This window comes from Ambystoma mexicanum, chromosome 3p, assembly GCF_040938575.1.
Source record: "Ambystoma mexicanum isolate Mex_15411 chromosome 3p, UKY_AmexF1_1, whole genome shotgun sequence".
Lineage (NCBI taxonomy): Eukaryota > Metazoa > Chordata > Amphibia > Caudata > Ambystomatidae > Ambystoma > Ambystoma mexicanum.
This window is the reverse complement of record NC_090925.1, coordinates 656,060,313-656,081,964: the sequence shown is the minus strand read 5'-3', so window position 1 is coordinate 656,081,964 and position 21,652 is coordinate 656,060,313.

Here is a 21,652-nt window from a genome sequence, read left to right as displayed (position 1 = left end):
AAGGCCAAATATTAATATGCAAAATGGTGGGCCTGGGATGGAGAGGAGAAGAAGAGTGTGGCAGAAGCCACGCTTGAATACGTGCGAAAGATGAATATGTACAGGAAACAAAGAGACATTTTTGTTTCATGGGTTCAGTTTGAGTGAAATCGGGAGCTCCAGTTTTTGATGGCAAGAGGCAGGTCCAGAGTGGGAGCATAGCATCAGATGATCACATCCTCAGTTTGATCTCGGTGCCTTTATGTTGCTGGTGTTCTGAAGCTCCCAATCTGAAAAACTCATTATTATATATATTATGTAGATGAGAGACATAATTTAGGTTTTGCCAGGGGTCACAAATGCGACCTGTGTGAGGACTCCTTAGCTACAGCTGTGGTCTCCCTTGCTACCCCTAATAAAAAAAGAAATTATGTATTGCTTTTTTTTTTTATTGAGTATCCTGGGCTGTGGCCAGCAGCATGTGGCTCTTTGGGCCAGCAGCAAGTGGTTCTTTGTTTCTGGAGTGGCTGGTTTTCTGATAGCTATACTCGTCAAGATAGCTCAGTGGGTTGAGCGCTCGCTGCTGCAATGTGCGTGTGATCTGCAGGTTGAAGGTTATGCTCCCGGCAATGTTAACTCAGCCTTTCATCCTGCTGAGGTTGATAAATGAGTACTAACACAGGTTGGGTGATATAGTATGTATATGTGTTCTATATGAAGCGCTTAAGCGCAAATAGTATATAATAACACATTATTATCGTTTGGCCTTGGACGTCTGCTTGCATACACAGTCATTTGGTAAATGGGTCTATATGCGCTGATATTAATGATACATATGGCGATCCAGTCCTCTATGACATGTATATCACTTTACAGTGAAATTGTAACCACATTTTTCTTAGTGTACTTAGAAACAATGCTATGTGATGCCACTTCCTGTTTTGTCAAGGGGTGAAAGGTTGTGTTACATCACTTCCTTTGATGTCACGTTGGGGTGGGGTCAAGAGTTGTGGGATGTCAATGGCATTTTGGTGAAATGACGTCCCTGATGTAGATGTTAAATAACACTGGAAAATCGAAGGAATCCTGAAGAACTCCACAATGCATAAGCAAGGTCTCTGCATGGGCAGGTACGACATACAAAAACTCTGCATGATTTAAAAAAAAAATGGGGAACGAAGTCAGAACACAGGTACCTCAGCCTATGTCATGGGAGAAGATGTGAATCCGAACCTCATGGTTCCCTATCCAAAACGTTGCTGAGACATCCAAGAGAATAATCGAATCCCATGCACCTTCCCCCGTCCCCTACCAAAGTACCAAGCCTACACATGGTGTCATCAAATACCTGAATATCTGCTATCTACATGCAGCACATTAGCAATGGTGCCGGCGCTTCCGTGTACCCATTCCTGCGGAGTCCGATCGGACTCCGCAGGAATGGGGAACAACATTTACCGGCACCTAGCTTGCTGGTCCGACGGGACTTGTAATGTCCTGGTGGCTCCAGCAAGCTAGGTGCCAGTAAAATGACACAAGTCCGGCACCAACCCGCCGGTAGCACCAGTAGGGTTACCGCTTGACTCGTAATGATGCCCATTGTTTGGAAAAGTGTCTATGTAGTGCAACTGCTTCATGTATGTATGTATATTTATTTAATGTCGCGCACCACTGTCCCGGAGGCTTAAGGGCGTACCCCAAGAAACAGAAATAGAACTAGGAGGTCAAAAACACCACAAGATTATTTCTCGAGGGTATACACAAGCAAAGGTCAAGAGTAGTTATGTCATCTTTATCTGAACAAGAGCGTCTTAAGTCTTTTTCTGGCCATGTTTGTAGATTTTTCTTTCTTCATCTTGGAGGGGATAGCATTCCATGCCGCACGGGCTGCTAGAAAGAATGCTCCTTTCTTCACCTGAGACAGTCTGTATATTGGGACTCATAGTTGATTAGTATTGTTAGATCTGAGGTTATGTGTATTTAGTTTAGTCTCTAAAACTTTTTTTCTAAAACGATTTTATTGGTTTATTCAAACAAAAAAACACAAACTCAAACATGCAGTGCATATATCAACAGCTCAGTTGTACATTGCTTAATACTGGTCACTGCTCCCCTTATCCCACCCCCCATTACGAGCCTATGTTCCCTCACCCTCTGTTCCTGCATCACATAGTAGGGTCTCCCTTTCCGTGGGTTCTGTTATTGATCCAAACAATTCCGCTATCAATAATTTCCAGGCCATCAGGTTTCCCATCTCCTCCTCACCCCCCACAGTACTCGCCTCCTGCCATTCCATAGTTTCTGCCTCCGCCCATTTCTGCAGCTCTTTCCACCACACCTCCACCCGGGGTCTATGGCACGTTTTCCATCCCATGGCAATTCTCCTTTTTGCAAGCACATATGATAGATCTTTCAGTTTACTCACATGTTTGAGTTTCTGTGGTCTGGGGAAGGAACCCTCCTAGTAAACAGGCCCATACTGTATGTATTACGATCCTGACCCCTTTCTCCGCTAATTTCTGTGCTACTTCACCCCAGAAGTGCTCAATAACCGGGCATGACCAAAACATATGTACCATGCCAGCCTTCTCCTCGTCACACTTGGGACAGGCCTGTCGTCTTGCATTTTCAAACCTAGATATCTTCTGTGGTGTCATGTATGCCCTGTGCGTTATATACAGTTGTATCTGCTTTAATCTCGCATTCCTCGATACTTTCTCATGGTATCCCAGGGCACGCTCCCACATCCCGTCTTTCAGTGGGGATCCTACTTCCGTTTCCCAGTCTAGTCTCAATTGTGGTAATTCCTTCCCAACCTTGCACATCATCATCTCATACAATCTAGAAATCTCATGCCCCCCTTCCGTTATATCATATATTGTGTCTATGATAGCATCTGGTTCCTTTTCCAGCACCGTTTCGAGCCATGTTCTCCTAATTATCTGCACCATTCTATGGTATGTGATATACTGACCCGTGTGTAACCCCGCTTCCTCACCCAGCACTTCAAAATCCACGATAGTCCCCTCCCACCAGATGTCTCCCATTGTAACCAACCCAACCGTTTCCTAGTGGCTCCTGATTACATACTCAGTTGCCTTTCTCCCCCTGCTAGTGCAACTAGTGGTAAATGCGGGGAGCATGGGGACGGGTTCTCCATCATCAGGCATGCTCGGCGCCACATCTTCCATCCAAGAATCAACATCCTGGGACGCCCTTCCATTTCTGTCTTGGGCAGCCAGATAACCTCTCTCAAGTAATATGGAGAACAGTCCTGTCCAAACAGCCTGGATTCAGGGGTTATGTCCTCTCAGAGCCATTTGGCAACATACTGCAATTGGCTCGCTACGTAGTAGACCTCATAATTAGGCAACTTTATCCCCCCTTTCTCATAAAAGTTCTGTAGCCTCCATAGTGCCACTCTGTTTCGCGTACCATGCCACAAGAAATCTCTTCACATGCTTTTCAGTTTAATGAAGAACCTCTTGGGTATTAGGTACGGTATATTGCCGAAATAGTGCAGGAGCCTAGGTAGGACCACCATCTTTAGCATTGCCCCCGCCCCATCATTGCCAGGGGCAGCTTCGCCCAGAATCTCATGCAATTCTCGATTTTCTTAATGGCTACCTCCGTGTTGTGCCTATGTGCTTCTTTGACTGTGTGGTACACGTCTATCCCAAGATAACGAAAAGTCTTAGCCGCCCAAGGGAACTGTCCTACTGGAGTCCCTTTATAGCTGCCTAACGGGAAAATGCTTGATTTTTGTGGATTCACCGCTATACCAGACAGCCCCGCATATCTCTCCATAACTTCCAGAATGTACTGGAGATTCTCCCCTGGGTGCCTCAAGTACAGCAGCAAATCATCCGCATACAAGGAAATCAAGTGTCGCTCCCCTCCCACTGCAATGCCTATGATATCATATTGTTATCTATGGTATATTGCTAGGGCTCCAGGGCCAATATATAGAGCATCGTGGACCATGGAGATCCCTGCCTGGTGCCCCTACTGAGTTGCCACCTTTCCGATATCACTGTTCCTTTTCTGACTCTGGCCAACGGTTTACTATATAACATCTTCACCCACTGTATATATCCAGGCCCCATCCCATAGCCCGCCAGGGTCGCCATCAGCCATGACCACTTGACTGAGTTGAAAGCTTTAACTGTGTCCAAGGACACAATTGCCATTTCGCCCTCGTTCCCATTCCCATACTCAAAAACACGTTGGAGTCGTCTATGGTTATTAGTTATATTACTATTTGGGACAATAGCCTGTCTGGTTGGGGTGTATTATTTAGCTAATAACTCTCTGCAGTCTGTTGGCGAAAACAGCCGTCAATATCTTGCTGTCCTGGTTCAACATTGACAGAGGTCTGCAGGAACCGCAACTATTCCAGGCTTGTTGGGCTTGGGAAGCGGTACTATGACCGCTTTTCTAAGTGACTCTGGCAGCCTCCCCATCTCAAACGCTTCATTTAACATTTCTAACATTGGGGGGAGCACCTCTTCTTTATTTACTTTATAAAATTCACTTGGGAATCCATCAGCCCCCGGAGTCTTACTAGTGGGCAGCTGCCTCACCACCTCTTCTAGCTCCTCTAACGTAATCGGTGCATCCAGCTCCTCTCTCTCCTCGATGCTTATCTTAGGCAGTCCTATGTCCTCCAAGGTTTCTGTTATCATCACATGATTTCCTCCCCACTCATTCCCATATAGCAACCTATAATATTCTGCGAACTCCTGATTGACTCCTTCTTGGGTGTCCGCTACACCCCCGTCTTCTCTAGTTATTGTCCTAATCGTGGGTCTGGGGGTTTCGCTCTTATATAACCATGCCAAAAGCCTTCCTGTCTTTCCCCTCCTGCATGCTGTCTCCCTATATATTTTTTATAGTTGAGATTACACAGTTTCTCCCAGTGCCCTGCGCATTTCTGTTGTAATCTGAGTATCAGCTCCATATCTTCCTTCGTATTACTTTCTCGTTTCAGTGCCTTTTCCAGTTCCCTTTCTGTTTCTTGTAGCTCGGCTAAGATCCCACCCTGTAGGCTATTAGACTTTGCAATGGCTATCCCCCTCAACACCTCCTTAAAGGCTTCCCACAATGTGCCCGCCGAGTCCACACTACCGGTATTTGTTTCGAAATAGTTCATAATCTCCTCCCTCATATCCTCCCTAAAAAGAGGGTCCTTGAGTGCCTCCGCTCTAGGGCGCCATGTCGGGATCCTTGACCTCGGGGGGGCATTGTTGCCATCTGAGGACCAGGGGCGAGTGGTCTGAAAGGATCCTTGCTTTATATTCCACCTGTGTAATCTCCCTCATTACATCTGGTGAAGCAAAGACATAGTCCAGCCTCATATGTAACTGCTGCAGGGCGGAATAATGCGAGTATTGCCTTTCCTGGGGGTGTCTCATCCTCCAGACATCTTTCATACCAAAATCATCTAATAGTGTCTGCAACGCTATAGCAGCTGGGGCAGGTCGGTCAATCTTTTCGTTTGATCTGTCCACCCTCGGGTTTAATACACAGCACCCCCGCATCTAGCTCTTTCTGGCGATAGCCTGTACTCAAAGCTCAGCAAGGTGAGGTCGCCCTAATGGCTATCCTACTACTAATACTACTTTGGGGGTGAGGTGCCTGTATCCTGCCACTCCTCTTGCTACAATGCAACCACACAATGCTATCCAATTTACTAATGTGTTCAATGCTCTATATTCCAGTCCATAACATTTCCACAAAATCAGGAATATCACACCCTGCCTTCAACACTATGCATCAGCACCCGTCTATCTGTGTCCCATCAAGTCTCTACAGGGATACCCCGCAATGTGGTAGACTAGTATACATACAATATCCAATCACTTATCGTGCTCTTCTTGGGCCCGTTCCGCATCTCGTTCCGGGCAGCCCTGCAGGTCCAGGCATTTGGCTGCTTTCTCTGGGGTGTCAAAAAAGAACATTCTACTTTTATGCAATACTTTCAACCTTGCAGGGTACAGAAGCATATACTTGAAGCCTGCCATTAGCAGCCTCCTCTTCACCGACACATAGCTATACCGCTGCCTTGGGACCAGCATTGTATAATCCGGATACGCTGTAATATTGGCTGAAGCTCTTTCAATCGTTCCCCCTTTGCGGAAGTATTCCAAAATCTTCTCACGGTCTTTATAGTTCAATATCTTGGCGATTATTGCGCAGGGAGGGGCTCCAGGCTTCGGTTTCCTCATGAGGGCCCTATGTGCACGTTCCACTGTGAATCCTTGCGAGAGTTTGTCAGCCCCTAATTCTTGCAGAATCATGTTCTCCACATAATCCGTAGGATCCTGGCCTTCTTCTCCCTCCGGCAGGCCCACCACACGGATGTTATTCCATCTCGCTCTCCCTTCGGCTTCCACCGTACGGTTCTCTAGATTGGCCTATTGTTGCTTTAGTACATGGATCTCCTTTGCATTATCAGTGCTGGTGATCGTGTTGGTTTGGACTGCACTCTCCAGGCTCCTTGTTCTGTCGGCCAGCGCTCTGACAACAATCCCTACTGCATCTATTTTAGCCTCCAGGGAGGTTCGCAGATCTGCCATTGCTATCCCTCATGAGACTCTTAGCTCCGTTATGGCCGTTAGTATCTGGTGATTTTCTGTCGCCGCGGGACTTTCCGTGGGTGCACTGTGCGTCAACGCCGCTGAAGACGGCTGCGTCTTAGCAAACGCTTCCATCGTGGGCTGTTTGGTTTTGTTCTTGACCACTCTCCCCACCATCTTGCAATCCTGATCTAATATCCAAGATAACTTTGTCTGTGGTGTAGCAGTTCTGACTCTATATCACTCTTTGTCGTCAGTGAGTCACTCTAGGCCCAGGCTAGTATCCTTGGTGTGCCTGTGTGGATTCATGTGCATTGGGCTTTGTCTTCGGGTGGGTTATGTCCTCCCACTTTTTAGTTTGGCTTTACTACTTATTCTGACATTTCACTGTGCCAGTCTCTTTATACTTCTCACCGCACAGCTTGCCAGGCGTTAATTATTCCCAAGGGCAGTGGTCTGCTTAACAGTGTTCCGCGGATGGTTGCAGCTGCGGGCTCAGTGGTCTCTCAATGTCCATTCTAGGCTTCACCGCCTGTTAGCCGCTTCCTCACCTCACCAATGCTCGGCGCAAGAGCCTCTCCGACACGGCCAATTCACATCAATATTGGTTGTATGTAGCCAGGGGCACCCCATTGGAATGCCCTCATCATTGTGTTCTCGCTAGTACACTGGCGGCGCTTCGTTTCAATAGTTTTGCAATTGATTACCCCCGCTGTACGGGGAAAATGTCCAGCTGGCCGCGATGATCCACTGTATAGTTCGGCCTACCTCCCGATGATTCCCTTAGATCAGCAAGCCTGATAACAACAGTTCTACCCGCACAGGCGACTTCATATATTTTTAGAGCACCTAGCGCACGTACTCGGGACCTCCATTCTGTGTTGGTCCTGCGCTCGGCGGCTGTCCTCACGCGGGTCCTCCGCCGTACCTTCACTTCTCGTATGCAGCCCCTGCGCTTCTAAAGTATCTTCCCCCGCAGGCGGCAGGGAGCTGCACGCTCGATCGTCTTGTGGGGCTGGGGCGGCTGCACGGACTTCAGACTCCGATCCCCACCGAGCCTTGCGTGCAGCTCCTGCACTTACACTCTGGGTCCGCCCATCTCTTAGAGCCCCATTTAAGTACTCGTCCTCGCTTTCAGTCGTCGCTTTAGGAGCACGGATCAGCGCGACCTCCAAGGGACAATGAGCCTCATTACACGGTAGGCAGAGAACCATGGCGCTATTAGCGCCATGGTTCATGCCGGTAAAATACCGACACCGCCTTGGTGGAAAGGGGAATTACCGCCCCATTCCAAGGTTGGCGGGCGGTAATTCCCCCTTCCACCATTGCCCTTCCACATTCCCATTTTTGCCCCATAGGGCATAATGGGAATGGGGAAGGCGCTAATTACGGTACCGCAAATTGCGGTACCGTAATTAGCTCCCTGGGTCCCTTTGCGGGTTGGTGTTTAAAGCCTGCAAAAAGCAGGTGTTAAATTCCCCAACCCGCAAAGGGACCTCGTAGTAAGGCGGTAAGGATTTACCGGTACCCGTAAAGTACCGGTACCCGTAAACCCTTACCACCTACCGTGTAATGAGGCCCAATGTCTCTTCATTCGCTGCACGCTCAGATCCATACAGCTATTCCCATTGCCACGGCCAGTCTCCCTTTGTTATCCGCCATCTTGGATACATTGTATCAATGCGGCCGAATGCTTCAGAGTCAATTACACTTCAGCTGCTCGCACAAATAACTCAGTTTCTGCAGTTGTGGCAGGGCATCTGTTCCCACGCTCGTTTTTCCTTTCTTAGAGCAGATTGGTCATTTTTAATGCGTGTTTGTACGGATCAAAGTTGGATCTCCAGAGCAGCTCTCTCAGGCACGTCCTAATCCATGGCTAGTTAGCCCCGCCCCCCTTTAGTCTCTAAAACTTCATTCAGATATAAAGGTGAGGAACCTGTCAGGCATTTCTGAAGTATCACCAGAAGGCGAAACGCAATTCTAGCCTCTGTCGGAAGCCAGTGCAAGCTCTTTCTGCATTCCGAAACATGTTGCCTTTTTCTGATATCCAGAACAATCCTGACCACATTATTCCGAATGACCTGAAAGTGACCTATCTCGATTCTAGCCAGTCCAGTAAGCATACTGCGCAATAATCAAGCCTGCAGCCTGCAGCCGATTAGGCCAGTATCTAAAAATGTGCTCTCAATATATACGGGCGAGCTTGTGTCAGGAGTTTGATGTAATATGAGGCTGATGAAACCATGCTCCCATCCTGTGCCTTCATATTAAGGTTGTGGTCAAAATAGACTCTTAAAATGTTTTCTTTACTCTTGGTGACTATATTACAACCGTCAATATACAACTGGTCATATTCTGTTTCCATTTTCCGGGTTTTGCCAAAGCACCTAACACCATAAGTTAAATTTTTCCGGCATTCCATGCCAGTCCATTGTCTCACACAGCATTGGATTACTCCATAGATCTGGTTGATGATTTTCTGATCCTCTATATGAATGCCTGAGAGAGGGATCACACATTGTGTGTCATCGGCATAAATGGTAAAATTTATTTTATTTTCCCCCAAGAGATCAAGAAATGGGATAGTAAAGATATTGTAAAAAAGGGGGGACAGGCAGGTCCCTTGCGGTGCCCCATGTGTAAGTAGGGTTAGAATTGCATCACATCAGCTGAGGTGCTGCTTACTCTACACCAATGAATGGTGAGGAATGATTGGACCCAGCGGGTTGCTGAATCTGAGAACCCTGTCACCTTTCTTAGCCGATCAAGCAATAGAGTATGATCTATCACATCGAAGGCGGCTGAGGCATCAAGCAACATCAGAAGAGCTAATTGTCCATTGTCCATAATATTGAGAAGTTTGGACTTACGGTCCAGAAGGGCAGTCTCTGTGCCATGGTTCACCCTAAATCCCGGCTACTTGATCGAAAAGTTTTAACAAAAATGAAGAGTTTGAGATTGGCATGTAATTAGGGGTTTTGAGGGACAAAGGCCTATTTTTTTGGAGTAAGGGCGAAATCCAGGTTTTCTTAATATACGCAGGAACATGGCATTCACTGAATGAGGTGTTCACAAATGTACACAGCGTGCTAATAAGATGAGAGCAGTTTTTTATAACCAATACAGGGCATACATTTTCCTTGCAGGTAGTTGGTTTTAAGTTTTTTTATTAATAAAGCCAGTTCCACCTCAGATACATGTTTAAAATCGAATTGTTCATCCTGTCCCATCCTGTCCCCATGATTTCTGGGGAAAACTAAGAGGAGCCTTTTCATAAAATGTTGTAAATTTTTTATCCTGATAAATATTGAGTTTATTCATATTTAGTTTACCCAACATGGCATCCTGAATGGCAGAACACCATTTAGTATCTCTAGTAATAGTTTCTGTGGCATTTTGAGCCGGATGCTCTAATTCCTTCAGGATTCTGAACAGTTCTCTGGGATGAGATTGTGCTGAATTGATTCTATTGTCCAGTGAGGACTTTTCTTCCAATATCACAGCTTTCTTGTAGCTTTTAGCCACCTGCTTATAAATCTCCTTATGTATCTCAGTAAGAGGCATTTGATTTTAGCACTCTTAAGCTTTTGAAGCTCATGGAAAAACCATGGATGTGTTATTCCCAAACTTCTCCTACCATGGTCCAGCCCCGAGTGGGCAACCATGTAACAGTCTTAGACAACTCTAGACAATCTCCTAGGGGGGGTGTGGGTGACTATGCCCCCCTGCTCTGCTTTCTCAGGGCCTTTGTGCACTGTGATACTCCTATCTTACACCTAACAACATACTCCTATCTTACTCCAATGGACACGGTAACATAAGACACAAAGAAAACACATGAATCTTTTCAAACAATAGAAACACTTGTATTCATGCACAGCAAGGTATGATGCAAACAATACTAATATGCACACTTGAATTTGCACCTTTTATGATTTTGGTGCAAATCTACCATGCAGTTCAATAACTATAAGCCTTAAAGGCTTCTAAAGCAAGCTTGTGATTGGCTGTGTCTATCATGTCTAATGCAATACACATATGGCAAGTGCCAGCATTCAGCATTCCTCGCCAATCCACCTCATACTTCACACTCTCTCTCTCTTAGACAAACCCTGTCTGATTACCCCATCTATAGCTCTGTGTGAGTGTCTGTTCTAAAACCCCATGCACGTGTCTTATCAATACTCCCCTCTTGCTCTGTGCAAGCTCTTCACTCTGCAACCAGCCAGTCAGTGTCAGGGCCAGGCCCCTCTCTCGTATGATCACTCGAACTGCCTCAATGACTCTGCCAAGCTCATTGAATCTCTGCTCCCATCAGAATGCTTCCCCAAGCTTCCGAACTCCCAAAACCATCAGATTCTGCTGCACCAAAAACACCTCTCCCTCAATCTCAGAGTCATCCAAAACGTCTCTCTCTCATCGAACTTCCTACTCGAACTTTAGGCTTCCAGTTATAGTGTCAATTCATGTCACCCTTTCTCCATGGTTACATGTCTCTCTCTAAGCTAAAATGCCTCTCTGTCAGCAATTCTAAATATGAGCAATGCCTGAAAGTCTGTGTTGCAATGTATTTTACAATCACTCCATGTTCTGGTCAATCACTGCGTGTTCTTTGTCAATGTGACATTTCCCATATCTATCTTCTATCGGCTGCCTGCCTGCGGTACACCATCTCCATCTATTCATATTTCTCCATTCAAATCCCTCTCTTCTCAGAGAACAGACCATCTCTCCTCTTCATCCAAAAGCACTCCCTGCTGCCTGTGGCGGTGCGCATGGCACTGCCCCACCTACTCTGTCTCTGCGAAGCACAGCCAGCCAGCCATGCTGAAAAGCCAATGCCTTCTCCCTTTCGGACAAGGTTCATATTATCTCTGCCTGCCAAGCAAATGTTTACGAATACTTGTACAATGGCTTCATGCTTTCTATTCTCGACTGTAGTGCCTAAAACATTAATTCATATCAAGCACTATACTTAAAGCGTAATGCATATTGTAAGTGCACACTCAATGCGTGTCTAATACATAACATATCTACATATCTCTACATGTATAACGTGTCTCTAAATGGCTCTTCAACTATAACAGGCCTCATTCTGTATGCAAATTGCCAAAGCATGCAAAGTGGCAGAATAATGTGGATAGTATAATGTTACTAGTCAATACTAATCAGAATGTATGATGGATAACTAAACAGGATGCAATGATTCCTACATGGGTAGGTAATGATGGGTAATGGCTCTCTAATGATGAGTAATGATTCCATAACAATGATAACAAACCAGGCCTCTCCATTCTATCTGGTTTTACTTATTGGCTTGCCTCTGAATGCCTTTTTTTATTTTAAAAGGTGCAAGTCTATCTGTAGCATCCCAAAGAGTCCTTTCATGCCTTTTGGCAATGTAATCTTCTGCCACCAAGTCTTCTGTCTCCTTTTTCCAGGCCAGGAGCAAAGGGCACAGTGTATATGGTTTAAGATTCCTAAGATTTCTCGAACGTGCTGTAATTGTAGATGACTCCCTAGTTATAGGCATGTTCTCACAGCTGAATTTAAAGTGATTAAAACAATGGTTAGACCAAGGGCATGCATGGAGCAAATGGCTAGATAACGATAGGTTAGAGTGAGATATCCAGTCAAGAGTATTGCCTTTGTTATGAGTGGGGATTTTTTAAGAAATGCTCAAAGCCCAGGTCCCTCAAGTTGCCCTACAACAGTATACACGAGTATAACGTTTGTTATCTAGCCAGTAGTTGAAGTCCCGTAAAACTAATGCTTTGGTGTTGACTTTAAGAAAAGAAAGCAGGGAGTTACACAATTTGTTAACAAATTCTCGTACGGGTGAGGGGGGCCTATACACAAGAACCATATTAAAAGTGGATTCGGCATCCATCCTAATCTTAATCGGCAGCAATTCGCATACATCTATGGCTGGGATTTCAGTTCTCTAAATGTCCAGAGTACGTTTAAAGATAAAGACTACCCCTCACCTATACCCTCTGTTCTATCTTGATGGAGGATTGTGTAGCCATTAGGCGTGGCAAGGGTCAGCACTGGACCAATTGCTGTATGGCTGCAAGTTTAAATCAGTGCACATATATAAATTATGTTTAATGCTATGTACGTGGCAACATTCAAAGCATGTTTCAATAATGATCTAGTATTTAATAGTAGGATCTTCAATGCCTGCTCGGATATGTCTTTCAATATTAGGGAACATTTGTCCTGGGAGACCATGGGCTGAATATTCATAGCCTCATTACCTTCCTCCCCCCAAGCTCATTATCCAGGGTTAGCTGTTTCAGAATGGCATTCTATCCTCCTTTGAATTTTCTTGGGGAGGGGAGGTGCCCTCAGAAACTCATGCTGAATCTACACAAAGGGGAGCACAGTGTTTCATTTTACAGGTCAAGTCAGCAGATGTCAGAGGAACTCCTTCACCTGGCTCACCCTTGTAGAGTGCTGTAGAAAGTGGTGTAGTGTTGCTCTTCTTACCATAGCATTCACAGCTAGTGGCCCAACGAGTGCAGAGGCACAGTGCTTCATCGGCCTCCTATATAACTCTAAGATCAGATTTTATCTTTTGCCAATTCTATGAGGGCCAGTACATGCGCTGCACTCATGGTGTCTTACTTTATTGGTGAATAGCTATATGAACAATGCACCCATGATGCCCCGCAGCGCAACAGACCACCACAGACCGGCTTGTCTCTCTCGCGCTGTCACTCTTGCACGAGATATGCAAATAAGTACTGAGCACAGACTTCTGCCCTGAAGGGACTTTTAGTTCTGGCAACAATAATTCAGGCCCTCTGCGAGCTTCTCCTCAGTAAAACACACAAAGAGGTGAGCAGACAAGCCAGTAAGTTCTAATCAATTATGGGCACATCATTTAAAATACAATGAAATTCGAAAAGCTCAGAGTGGATTCCGTTTAAAAAAAAGAAAAAGAGTTTCTAATAACAAATTAATACAATAGAAGCTAAAATCAGTGTTTCTATCTCTGGGCAAGTACACCAGAATCAAATTTAACTTTCACACACAACAGATTTAATAAGTAAATGTTAACAAAGTGGGAAGCTGAATGAGGATCAAGCTTCCTTTTATGGGACCGCCACAGACTGGCTTGTCCCTCTCGCGCCATTGGTCTCGCAACATATATGCAAATAACTACTGAGCGCGGACTACAGCCCTGAAGGGGCTTGATTTGATTTGATGTATTGATTTCTAGAGCGCTCCACACACTGATGTATGTGGGCGCGTTAAAGACAGCTTTGATACATTAATGGATACATACATACAATCATAGTACAATTAGGTGCAGGGATAGTCAGGCATTTACAAATAATTTACAAAGGTCAGGCAGTTACAGAAAAATTACAAAAAACAGATATATAGAGAGGTATATAATGCTGTAGGGAACTTGTATTTCCGGCAACAGTAATTCAGGCCCTCTACGACCTTCTCCTCAGTAACACACAAAAAGAGGTGGGGAGACAAGGTGGAGGAGCAGCTTAACAAGCCAGTAAGTTCTAATCAAGTATGGGCACTTAATTTAAAATACAATGACATTCTAAAAGCTCAGAATGGATTCTGTTTTTTTTTTTAAAAAAAAGAGTTTCTAAGAACAAATTAATACAATAGAAGCTAAAATCAGCATTTCTATCTTGGCGCACGTACACTAGAATCAAATTTAACTTTAATTAAATGAGTAAATGTTAACAAAGCGGGAAGACTCTCCGATAAACCTATCTAGCAGAGTGCACTAATGAGTGCTGTTGGCTGACCACTGGACTGGCTGGACCTGTGAAACTTTATTTAACTAATTGCTGTGGACATCAGGAAACTACCAAAGAATGTTTGAGGCCATGCCTCCATTACCCAGAACCAGCATAAATATAGCATGCTTGTGCAACTGCTCGCGCATCTTGCAGAGTAAACTAATGAGTGCTGTTGGCTGACTGCTGGACCGCTGCACCTGTGAAAACTTTATTTAACTAATTGCTGTGGACATCAGGAAACAACCGAAGTGTTTGTGAGGCCATACCCCCATCACCCAGAACCAGCATAATTGCAGTGTGCAAGCACATCTGCGCCCAAGCATCTATCAGAGTGCACTTACAAGAGCTGTTGGCTGTTTGCTGAGTGGGGGTAAGGCAAATGAATGGGCATGGCGCAATATGTGCGCGAGTGAAGGGCACTCTACTGGGTTTATCAAAGGCGGACCGCCGTTACTCCCTGGTCTGGACGGTTTGGCTTTTTGAAATTTTCCCCCATTACATTTTTTGTAGTCACTTGATAACCAATTCAAACTAAACATCATGGGCACTATGCTCTGTTCACAAAACTCAAAATGAAAAAAGCAAGATCGGAGCATGACCCCTCCAAACTCCCCCACCCCCTCGAGGTGTGCTCAAAGAAGAAAAAAAGGAGGTGTGGGGATCAGATGCATAAGGAATTCTGGAAATGAGAATTCTGCATCAGAGCAACCAAAAATATGAAGCTTCATGAAAGTTCTGCAAGAGAAAGGGAGGATGTAATTGAGGCACTGAATGAGGGAGGTTTGACGGTGCTTCAAGTAAGAGAAAGGGACAGGGCAAGTGAGGCATTGAATGAGGGAGGCCCAACACCGCCTAATGACAGCTCCATGATTGATAACAATTCATTATTAAACATGTGTCATGAATTTTGGCAACAATCACTAGGAATCAGTATGGAACTATTGGGAAATATGGATAATGATATTGGCTCCAATCTATCTGTGACACCAAACTTGGAGAAAATGGCACCAGAGGACTCAATTACAGAGGACGAGGACAACTCTTAGGAAAACTCAAAAAGGACGAATGAAGGGTAAATGAATATTGCAAGTAAATTGGAGGCAATAGCAGCAAACTTGGATGTTGTTTTGGCCTCTGTTCTAGCCTTATGAAAGAACATCGAGAGCTGCACACATTGGTGGCAAGGATTGCCGATAATTTTCAATATAACAGTAAACAAGTAGAAGAGTGTACTGTAGGAAATGTGGGTCATGAGGGGGAATTTGAAGACAACCTGAGTGAGCTATGCTTAGCAATAGGAGAGGATGAGTGTTGTGTGGTGACTGAAATAGTAGCGAATGAAGAACAAAACATTGGCGAGAGTCTGAAAGTGGCTATCTACTCTGAGTGTGAACAAAGTTCAACGTATGGGAGTAAAAAACGCACTCACCGAAAAAGAAACAATAAAAAAAGGGCAAAGAAAAAGTAAAAACCTGGTAAGATCGGTAAAAAAAAACAAGCAGAATGAACAGTGCCTCATTAGTCGAGATCGAAAATATTGACGTTATATGTGTGGCCAAAGGCAACACGTTTGATCTGAAGGAGGTCCCTAATAATAAATCTGAACCAAGGAAAACCATAAATAATGACTATGGGGTGATGCATAACTGGTTGAATGGGATGGAGAGTGAATCTCATAAGAATGTTGCAGTAATAGAAATGCACACAGGGGATAGATCAGGTGATAAGTTTCTTATGGAAAGGCATGTGAGCTATGAGAATATACCTACAAACAAGTTGGTGGAATCACTCTCCTCTAGGGAAAGCGAGATCTATACGGGTGAAATGGAAAGATTAGCCATGTGTAATAACAACAAGGATTACATTGGGCCATGTTTACACAAACTTAATGAAGGTGAAAGGGTGGCTTTGAACCTGGGCAAATGTATAAAAATCATAGAGATTAATCCATCTGAGGAGAGCCCTTATTTAAATCAGAAGTGGATTCTGGAATGATTACACACAGTTCCCTGACTCAGTGAGATTACAACAGCAGATATTGAGATAGTAGAACTGCCTGAATATGGTATTTGGGAGAAATTGGAAATTGTCAAGATTCTGATGCTGGTAATGGTTGAACATATTAGCACAGTCACAGAGCCCCTTAGGAGGAATGGCTATAAAATTGTAATTTTTAATAAAGTAACAGACAAAAGGCATAATAATGTAAGACCAATTAATGGTGACAGAATAAAAATCAGGTAAAGCGGGGGGACAAGAGCAGGGATATGTGGATCCTGGATGGGGATTATCATGACGTAGAACTGAGTATTGGGTACGGACCTTGAGCCGGTAGTCATCTCCTGGAACACTGAAGGATTCCATTCCTTCGTCCACAAATATGGTAAGTGATTTGTATATAATTGTGATATTTCTGCTTTCCAGGAGACCTGAGTGAGTGGGACCATTCTGATCAATGGATTTAATATATTAGTGAAACCTGCAGTTTAGAAAGGGGTTGGACACTCGGGAGGGTGACTATGTATTGGTGCAAAGAGCACTGTGATAATTAGGGAGTATGATAAGTTTGGCAACTCCCCATTTGTGTAATATGCTTGTGAGGAATTTGACCATCTGCACAGGGAGAGTGTGCTCGCTTGGGCTTTTTGATTTTTAAATAATAAGAAGGAATGATGGGAAATCCACATTCCAAAGACTGTGTGAGGCCATTCCGCACACAGTCCATCTGCTTACTGCACAAAATGCATAGTCACATGTACTCCAGGAAGACACAGCCTACAAGGGCTGTCTTCCCCTGTCATATTCCGCTGGAATGTGACAGCCTGGGGTTCATCAAAGCAACTCCAGAAGGGGGAAGGCAAACCTTCTTCCAGCCAAGAGCTGCCTAATTTAAATATCAAAGGCTCCATGGATCTGCATTCCTTTTTGATACTCGGCTGGTGGCAGTGCATACTGATGAGATAATTGAAGCAAGCCTAGAGGCGAGGCTTGGTTTACAGAAGAGACAACAGGAAGTCGTCACTAACACCCCTTTGGCATGCAATGCGTCAACTTGAAGCTAGTTCCCACCTTTCTGTATGAAAGGCAGTGAATGACCTGTCTGGGTCCAGCAGTTACTGCAGGTGGCCCTGCAGAGCAGACCCCTTTCAAAGGGACAAAAATATCAAGCTTCATGAAAGTTCTGCAAGTAGAGAAAGGGTGGATGTAAGTGAGGCCCTGAATGAGGGAGGTTTAACAGTGTTGCAAGTAAGAGAAAGGGACAAGGCAAGTGAGGCATTGAATGTGGGAGGCCCAACACCGCCTAATAACAGCACCATGATTGATAACAATTCATTATTAAACATGTGTCATGAATTTTGGCGACAATCACTAGGAATCACATAAATATCTGTACACGGATTGATAGACAGAAGTATGGAACTATTGGGAAATATGGATAATGATATTGGCTCCAATCTATCTGGGACACCAGACTTAGAGAAAATGGCACAGGAGGACTCAATTACAGAGGACGAGGACAACTCTTGAGAAAACTCTAAAAGGACACATGAAGGGTCCATGAAAACTTCAGCGCTTTGGTATAAAGCGCTATATAAGATTAATAAATACAAATACAAATACTGCAAGTAAATTGGAGGCAATAGCAGCAAACTTGTATGCTGTTTTTGGACTATGTTCTAGCCTTATGAAAGAACATCGAGAGCTGTACACATTGGTGCCAAGGATTGCCGATAATTTTCAATATCACAGTAAACAAGTAGACGAGTGTACTGTAGGAAATGTGGGTCATGAGGGGGAATTTGAAGAAAACCTGAGTGAGCTATGCTTAGCAATAGTCGAGGATGAGTGTTGTGCGGTGACTGAAATAGTAGCGAACGAAGAACAAAACATTGGCGAGAGTCTGAAAGTGCCTATCTACTCTGAGGGTGAACAAAGTACAACGTATGGGAGTAAAAAACGCACTCACCGAAAATGAAACAATAAAAAAATGGGCAATGAAAAAGTAGAAAGCTGGTAAGATCGGTAAAAAAAACCCAAGCAGAATGAACAGCGCCTCATTAGTCGAGATAGAACATATTGACATTATATCTGTGGCCAAAGGCAACAGGTTTGATCCGAAGGAGGTCACTAATAATACGTCTGAACCAAGGAAAACCATAAATAATGAGTATGGGCTGATGCATAACTGGTTGAATGTGGAGGGTGAATCTTATAACAATGTTGCAGTAATAGAAATGCACACAGGGGATAGATCAGGTGATAAGCTTCTTATGGAAAGGCATGTGAGCTATGAGAATATACCTACAAATGAGTTGGTGGAATCACTCTCCTCTAGGGAAAGCAAGATCTATACGGGTGAAATGGAAAGATTAGCCATGTGTAACAACAACAAGGATTACATTGGGCCATGTTTACACAAACTTAATGAAGGTGAAAGGGTGGCCTTGAACCTGGGCAAATCTATGAAAATCATAGAGATTTATACATCTGAGGAGAGCCCTTATTTAAATCAGAAGTGGATTCTGGAATGCTTACACACAGTTCCCCAACTCAGTGATCTTACAACAGCAGATATTGAGATAGTAGAACTGCCTGAATATGGTATTTGGGAAAAATTGGAAATTGTCAAGATTCTGATGCCAGTAATTGTTGAACATATTAGCACAGACACAGAGCCCCTGTGGAGGAATGGCTATAAAATTGTAATTTTTAATAAAGTCACGGACAAAACGCCTAATAATGTAAGACCAATTAATAGTGACAGAAGAAAAACCAGGTAAAGCGGGGGGACAAGAGCGGGGATATGTGGATCCTGGATGTGGATTATCATGACGTAGAATTGAGTATTGCGTAGGGACCATGAGCCGGAAGTCATTTCCTGGAACACTAAAGGATTCCATTCCTTCGTCCACAAATATGGTAAGTGATTTGTAGATAATTGTGATATTTTTGCTTTCCCGGAGACCTGATTGAGTGGGACCTTCTGATCAATGGATTTAATATATTAATGAAATCTGCAGTTTGGAGAGGGGTTGGACACCCGGCAGGGTGTCTTTGTATTGGTCCATAGAGCACTGTGATCATTAGGGAGTATGATAAGTTTGGCAACTCCCTATTTGTGTAATATGCTTGTGAGGAATTTGACTATCCACACAGGGAGAGTGTGCTCACCTGGGCTTTTTGATTTTTTGATAATAAGAATGAATGATGGGAAATCCACATCCGAGGACTGTGTGAGGCCATTCCGCACACAGTTCATCTGCTTACCACACAAAACGCAAAGTCACATGTACTCCGGGAAGACACAGCCTACAAAGGCTGTCTTCCCCTGTCATATTCAGCTGGAATGTGACAGCCCAGTGTACATCAAAGCAACTCCAGAAGGGGGAAGGCAAACCTTCCTCCAGCCACGAGCAGCCTAATTTAAATATCAAAGGCTCCATGGATCTGCATTCCTTTTTGCTAGTCGGCTGGTGGCAGTGCATACTAATGAGATAATTGAAGCAAGCCTAGAGGAGAGGCTTTGTTGACAGAAGAAACACCAGGAAGGCTGCACTAACACCCGTTTGGCATGCAATGTGTCAACTTGAAGCTAGTTCCCATCTGTCTGTATGAAAGGCAGTGAATGACCTGTCTGGGTCCAGCAGTTACTGCAGGTGTCCCTGCAGAGCAGACCCCTTTCAGAGGGACAATTAATGTGATTTGGGAGAAACAGGAAGTCTGCTCCCAGCACAGACTTCAAGGGAAGCCTGCACTTTAATCAAGAGTCACAGAGGGCTCAATTAACCATAGAGACACTTTGATCTACAGCAGACAGGAAGAAGGGGGTGAGCCTTAGGTATATGCTGTCACCCTGTGTCTGTCCTTTTGCAGAGGATCCTGGTCCTGACCTTATGCATAACAGAAGATTGTTGGTGGAGACCACGGATTGGTTCATTAAGGTAGGCTTAGCCTGCACCAATCAATGGTGCCCATTCAGCTTTAAAAGAGGGCTGAAGCCCTCACTTAGGAGATCATCTGAAGACTTCAAAAGGAGTAAGAAGCAGAACTCATTTGAACCTGAGCATAAGGTACATTCTACCTTATATCTTCTACCAGTGAAGGAAGGCCAGGAGTCCAAAGAGAGAAGCAAGATCCCTCCCCTAAACATCTTCCAGGGAACAGGGGAGATTTCGAACTCAGTGGACCCCTCCAGCAGCTCCAGAACTGGTACACTGGCAGCACACAGCGAGCCCTTCTAGGTTATGACAGAAAGCTTCTTGGTAGGGAAGTGCCGGAGAGTCTCTGGGCAAAGGACAAGGCTGTTGCCTGCAATCGCTCTCCCGAGCTTTGGGCTGTCTGCCTTGAAAGGATATGAGCCCTGTGAAGAAGATAAGAGGAGTGCCACACAAGCATCATCCAGGGTCCATCTTTTAAGGAAATTTTCGAGGCAGTCGAGTCCTCGAACTGCATCCGGCTGCACCGCTGACTGCTGTCATACTGCAGTCACAAGAGCCATCCAAGCTGCATCGACCAGCACAGAGACAAAGATTCTTGGTCCTAAGCCGCCACGATGCACAGCCTGTAGACATCTGTCCAGCCTTGTTTAACGAACTGCCTGCTGCCTGGTTCCCGCAGCTGTCTCCCACCACTAACTCTGTCTCAAGGGCTGCAAAGCACCCTGGAACCGCATTGACGCTGTCGAGCACCAAGAACCTTTTCAGCACCAGGTACATTGTGGTTCTTCCCCTGTGGTCCTTCTCTGAAGGCCCCTAGAGACAGTTCCAACCCTTTGCCCCTTTAGTGCTTGAACCAAATAACCTTGAACAGTAAAACTGATTACTTTACCAACTGCCCACCTTTCAGTATCAGAGTGCATCCCTTTACTTTGTGAAACTATCTGTCCTCTGTGTTTCTTTACAGGGTGGGTCATAATTATAGTGTGCTAAAACTGTCTGTTGTAGTAATAATAAAGTAGATATGTTGAAACAACCTTGACTGGACAGTCCCTTTTATCATTGGGTAATAATTGTATTATCGCTGTGTTGCAACCAACCAACGATCCACGACCTTGCAGAGATAAGCCTGCTGTTCCATCCACATTACTGAAGATTGGACAACGAAGACCTTTATTTCACTTCTATTCCAATCTGTTTGGATCCTTTCAGGTGTACTAGAGGTGTGGGGTCAATTGATGCTTTAAAAACCAATATTCATCACTTGACCACTGGTGCCCCAGAAGCTGATTTGTCACATTGGTGGCAATAAGTCGGATCAGTTGGAGCCTTGCACACAGCTTAGTCACCCAACGATAAAAGTACTTTTGCCTGCCATGTT